Source organism: Euprymna scolopes, chromosome 33 (genome assembly GCF_053919585.1).
Source record: "Euprymna scolopes isolate OS-2025 chromosome 33, ASM5391958v1, whole genome shotgun sequence".
Taxonomy (NCBI): domain Eukaryota; kingdom Metazoa; phylum Mollusca; class Cephalopoda; order Sepiida; family Sepiolidae; genus Euprymna; species Euprymna scolopes.
Genome location: NC_136514.1, coordinates 48802885 through 48809412, shown reverse-complemented (window position 1 = coordinate 48809412; position 6528 = coordinate 48802885). Strand labels below are relative to the sequence as shown.

The 6528-nt window shown below is 42.4% G+C and overlaps 1 pseudogene; it reads right to left on the bottom strand.

Moving 5' to 3' along the window:
- Nucleotides 1-2582: 2582 nt before the first annotated feature.
- On the bottom strand, nt 2583-5703 carry LOC145258044 (uncharacterized; annotated as a pseudogene).
- Between the last annotated feature and the right edge of the window lie 825 nt (nt 5704-6528).

The window sequence follows — 6528 nt, the reverse complement described above, 5'->3', positions numbered from 1 at the left end:
AACCACTAATACCCAGGACTAATGATACATTACCTGAAAGTACTTCATTCAAACTCCTTGGCTTAACATTCATGAGGAACATGAATTGGAGCAGATACATTGACGGCATTACTGCAAAGAAGGTGGGCTCCCTCTACCGTGCTAGAAAGTTACTTATACCTGAGAGTATCCTGTACCTCTACAAGGCCACCTTTCGCCCATGTATGGAAAATAATAGAATACAACATTGATGCTTTTCTAAAAAAAGTATGAGGTCCAATGTTGTCATTCTAATCTCCGGGTTAAGAAAACAATGCTGGTGTACAATTTTTCACGTTGAATGCTCAGTCAACACAAGTATGACAGTCTTCCCATTTAATACCCATCTACTTCACACAGCATGATATATCCATTTATCTTAGGTGGCTATCCAAATCAGAAGTTTGTATGTTAAAATCATGCTGTAAAAACGTAACATGTGGCCGCAGCTGAGATTGAACTCACTACAAGAGTTTGTAGTGCAATTCGAATCTTGTCCGTAGCTGAATACTTACGGCTATCAAGGGTATTTTTTTTATCGGCTTGAGAGTCTCATCTACCCTTGAGAGAAGGATAGACCATACCAGTTATGGTATTTTTCCTCGCGGTACATACAGTGCCATGCCATCCCAAATGGTCACCCATCTGTTACTGGCCAGGCTCAACGTTGCTTAACTTTGATGATCTCATCATGTCAGGGGTCACCATTTATGAGACAAAGACGTTTCTGAATTTTTGAGATGAGGATTGGTTATTCATATTATTTGGATTCATCGGACTACTGTTCTCATCTTGAGTGTGATTTTCACAACATTTCGGTTGATATAACCTCCGACCTTCTTCAGGTGTATCTTGTCGAACTCAGGAATGTTTCTGTTGAACTCGGGAATTTGGATGGATTTCGAACGGAACACTTTATTTACTTCATGGAGGTAGCATGCTCTTGTTCCGTCAGCCATGATTGGATAGAGGTCCTAAGTAATTTACAATTGTATTTTTTGGTCGCTCACACTAAGGATTGAACCTTCAACCTTCAGGAGACTATATCACTTTTTACAATTGATTTTTCTAAGTACTCTAACCACTGTGCCATGGGTCCTTGCGGTCGGAGGTTACATGGACCAAAATGTTGTGAAAATCACACTAAAGATGAGAACAGATGAATGAAAGAGATGAATCCAAATAATACAGATAACAATGAAAAGGTTTACTTACCTTCACTGTTTGGTATAGATAGAAGAACATTGGACAGGGTTCGAGTGGGGAAAGGAAAAATTAGAAAGTTTTCTGGATTGCTGAAAGTTTGTGAGTAGTTATTTTCAGGAGAAAGTTGTTGGTGCTTGGGTGTCTAGTGGACAGGGTCAGGAAAAGGATCTTTAGGGGATTACTTATTAGCAGCCCTAATAAAATAGATTGCTAGATGAACACAAAGCATGGATTATTTTTTTTTTAATTTTATTTTTATTTTATTTTTTAATTTTATTTTTTAATTTAATTAAAAAATTTTATTTATTTATTTTTTAATTTATTTTCTTTATTTTCTTTATTTTGTCTGCTTTCCAACTGACTACAATATGGTCATCTTCAAGTCCAATGTGAACAAGTTCTTGATGAGCCATCCCCTTTAAGTAATCCAATTTATCAAATTTTCACTACTAACGATTACTATGATATTTTTCCATTGGCCATTGTACACTCATTAACCCTTATCCTCGGGTGGCCTCTGGACCTTGATAAGTGGTGACTCCTTTGTAAAAAAAAGAAGGAATGGAAAGTTCTCTGGGGGGTGTGAGGTTAGACAGTAGTCCTTTGTGGAGTCCCAGGTTGGTCAGCAGTTATATTCAGTGAAAATCGTCTATATTGGCATGTCCAATGAACAGGACCGAAAGAAGAGAAAGGAGTCTGTTTTCGCTGCTTGTTGGGTTCTCTCTGCTAGCTGACCATGATTCCCAAAGAGCCTAAAAAGTTTTTTAGAGGACAGATGAATCAATGCGCTTTCCTAGTAGATTGGATAGTGTATGACCGAATCACTCAGTGGAAGGGGACATTAATTCACAAGAGAAAATAGATCTTTATTTATGACTACTACAGATCCTGGAAAGCAATGAGAAAAGACAACCTTTTTTTTCTCTCCTATCCCTGTCCATTAGTCGCCCAAGCACATTCTATCTTCTCTTAAAGTGAACTTCTCACAGACTTTTGTCAGCTCAAAAAACTTTCTAACTTTTCCTTTTCTCACTCAAACACTATCTCCCTATAGTTCAGAACTTGCTCCTTGTGACTTGGAGTTACTCCCTAAACTCGAGGAAAACCTTATAGGATGTTGTTATGAACAATTGAGTAAATGAAATATAAATGCAACAAAGGATGACCCAACTGTTTTAATAGCATATTTGCAGCAGCCTTTGCAATGTCCTCAATGTATTTGTTCCAGTTCATATTGCAAATGTTAGGCCGAGGAGTTTGAAGGTAGAATTCTCAGGTAGAGTGCTATTTGTTATGAATATAGGCAGTTGGAGAGGTATCATGTAATTGTTAAAGAAGAGCAGATTAGTTTTACTTACTTACTTAAGCCTTGAGCCCCTGGTGGGGCATAGGCCATCCACAACTGCCCGCCAACATCCACGGTCCTGGCTGATTTGCTCCAACTCCCTACAGGAGTAGCCGGTCAGCTTAGCGTCTGCCTCCAGGTTTCGTCTCTAGGTGTTTTTTGACTGGCCACTTTTCCTCTTTCCCTGAGGGTTCCAGGTCAGGGCCTGGCGTGTGATATTTGTTTGTTGTTTCCTCAGGGTGTGTCCGATCCATCGCCATCTCCTTCTTCTGATCTCTTCTTCTGCTGGTACTTGGTTAGTTCTCTCCCAGAAATCTGCATTACTGATGGTAGTTGGCCAGTGGATCCGTAGCATTCTTCGAAGGCATGAGGTTATGAAAGCCTGCACTCTTCCAATGGTGGTCTTTGTTGTTCTCTACGTTTCTGCTCCATACAGTAGTACTGATTTGATGTTGGAATTGAACAGTCGGATTTTTGTGCGAGAAGTGATGAAGTTGGATCGCCAGATGGTCTTGAGGGCTATGAAAGATGCTCTTGCTTTTCAAATACAGGTCTTTACATCTGTATCTGTTCCTCCCTGCTGGTTGATCACACTCCCAAGGTATGTGAAGGTTTCAACCTCTTCTAAGTTTTTGTTGCCCAACTCCACTGCTTTTTTGCTGAATGCGTTGATTTTCAGGATCTTGGTCTTGTTAGGGTGTATGTGGAGGCCAACTTGAGAAGCGTGGATGGCCAGTCTAGAGGTCTTGCTCTGCATTTGTTGTTGCTTGTGGGAGAGCAGAGCGAGATAATTGGCAAAGTCAAGGTCATCCAGCTGAGTCCAGAGGGTCCACTGAATGCCATCCCTCTGTCCATCCGTTGTCCGTCTCAGTCAATAGCTAGGAGAAACAAGAACGGCGATAGAAGGCATCCCTGTCGTACGCCAGTCTTTATGTTGAAACGCCGTGTCAGCTGTCCCCTGTGTATAACCTGATAAGCCATTCCCTTGTATGACTCCCTGATAATTTTCGTCAGCTTTTCTGGGATCCCATAGTGTTGGAGGAGTTGCTACAAGGTGTTGCAGTGTATGCTGTCAAAAGCCTTGAGGAAGTCCACGAAGTTGATGTACAACAAGGAATTTCATTCCAGGGACTGTTCAACTATGATGCGCAGCGTGGCGATCTGGTCTGAAGCCTGCCTGGTTGTCCCTGAGCCTAACATCCACTGCATCTCTCATCCTCTCCAACAGAATCCAGTTGAACACTTTCCCTGGTACTGACAAAAGAGTGATGCCTCTATAGTTCTCACAATTCCTAAGATCTCCCTTCTTGGGCAGCTTTATTATGTGTCCGTCCTTCCAATCTGTCAGTACCTCTTCCTGGTCCCAGATCTTCTCAAAAAGCGGCAGTAGTATGCCAGCTGTTGTTTCTACATCTGCCTTGAGAGCTTCTGCTGGAATTCCATCTGGCTGCCTTGCCATTTTTCATCTTCTTGATGGCGCGGGTGATCTCTTCTTTTGTTGGTGGATCATAGTCTATTTCAATATCAGTGTTTGCTTCAGTAATGTCTGGAGGGTTCTCGGGAGCTGGTCTGTTGAGAAGTTCCTTGAAATGTTCCGCCCATCTCTCAAGTTTTTTTCAGAGTTTGTGATGGTTTGTCCTTGCTTGTCTTTAACCGGTCGCTCTGGTCTGTTATACTTACCTGCCAGCTTTTTAGTTATCATGTACAGGCCTTTCATGTTGCCATGGTAGGCTACTTCTTCTGCTTCTTCTGCCAAGCTGTCTATATAGTTTCTCTTGTCTTTCTTTACGCTTTCCCTCACTTCCTTGTGGGCTCTTGTATATTCTGCTTGGGCTGTCATTTTGCTGCCCCTTGTACGGCTCTCATTGACTGCCTTTTTCTTGAGTCTTCTGGCTTGAACCTTCTGTAAGGTGTTCGTAGAGATCCAGTCTTTGTGTTGGTTCTTCTTTGGCATGTTTCCCTAAGGATGTCTTTTATTCCTTTCCAAAGGTCGTGGGCATTGGTGTCTTTGGTGGTAAGTTCCTGCCGTACTTGGAATCTGTTACTCAGGCTCACAATGAAGGCTTCCCGAGTCATCTGATCTTTCAGTAGGTTGATGTTGTACTTCGTCCTACCTTCTGCCTGCCGGACGGTTCCCCTTAGTCTCAGTTTGAGTCTCGCATTCAGAAGATAGTGGTCTGATGCCGCGTCTGCTCCCCTTCTCACTCGTACATCTTGAAGAGACCGTCTAAACTTCTTGCTGATACAGAGATGGTCTATCTGGTTCTCTGTTACATGGTCAGGCGATACCCAGGTGGCCTTGTGTATCCTTTTGTGGGCAAAGATGCTGCTTCCGATGACAAGGTCATTCAGTCCACAGAGGTCAGCAAATTTCTCTCCATTTTCGTTCATTTCTCCGAGAACATGTTGTCTCATCACTTCCTCGTAGTCTCTATTGTCTGATTCCACCTCTGCAGGATATTGACGTCTTTGTCTTTAAACTTGTCTAAGACTGTCTGTAGTCTGTTGTAGAAATAGTCTTTGTCTTCATCGGCATGATCATTGGTGGGTGCGTAGCATTGGATCACATTCATCTTGATGTTATTCTTCACGGTCATGAAGGATGCTGTTATTATCCTTGATCCATGTGCTTCCCACCCCGTCAAAGATTTCTGTGCTGTTCTTGAAAGCATGATTGCTACGCCTTTCGTGTGTGCTGCATTTTCTTCTTCATGTCTTGAGTACAGCAAGAGTTCACCAGTAGCCAGCCTTGTTTGTCCAGCTTGCAGCCACTTCATCTCACTCAATCCTAGCAGGGCAATGTTGTATCGGCACATCTCAGCTGACACTTGTGCTACCTTCCTTGCTTCATACATGGTTTTGACGTTCCATGTAGCAATGGTGGTGGTTGTCCTGGTCGATAAGAGGGTTTTCGGCACTGAAGCGTCCTTTTGGCTTTGACCACAGCACGTCATTCTTTCTGTAGGTGCAGAACCTTTCTCTCCCAGAACCAAAGTTTCTTGGGTTTTTGTTGTAGGTGCTTTTGTAGCAAGTTCCTTTTTCCAGGGTGAGGGTGCTGGCTCCACGCCCAAACTTTGCCAGAAGGTAGGTGGAGTGCTCTTAGTCTGGCCTCTACCTGTTGACCTGTCCGGCATGGGTGGCCCTGCCAGGAGATGAATTTCCCGCCAGCTTAGCTCTTTTTAGGTCATAAAGGCACGCAAGCTTCCCAGCCAACTTCAAGGTTGCACTCCCTTTGGGAAGCAGATTAGTTTTACTAGCATTAAATATTATCATCCATTTGCGGCCCCATTCCACTATAGTTTGGAGGTCATTTTCTAATGATTCTGCCACTGTCTTAGATTTATATACATCTGTTCTTCCCTCATGCATAGTATAGAGCGTTGTATCATCAGCAAATATACCCATCTCGGACACAATATTATCAAGGAGGTCGTTTATAAATATCAGGAATAATAATGGTCCCAAGATCGATACCTGAGGCACTTCCACATTAATGTTATGCTGCTTGGATATACGTCCGTCAATGAGAACCTGTATGCTTCTGCTGTCTAAGAAGGATCTAATTATATTTAATATACGTCCAGTTATATTGTACAATTTAATTTTAATTAGCAGCCCTTTATGCCAGACTTTGTCAAAGGCCTTGGATATGTCAAGGGCTACAGCTTATCCAGTACATGGTAAATGCGTTCAGAGATGACTGTTAAAATATCTGCAGTAGAACGACATTGCCTGAATCCATACTGTTTGTCAGAGAGAAGATTTGCTTTTGTGTGGTGGTGAACTAGTGCTTGATTAATTAAGGTCTCAAAGATTTTAGTGAAAAGTGGGAGGAGACTAATGGGGTGATAATTGAGAGGGTCTGTTCTTTCACCAGAATTCTTGTACACTGGTACCACAGAGGCCATCTTCCAGCTATTAGGGAAGCAAGATTTAGCAAGGCATTTATTGTAGAACTT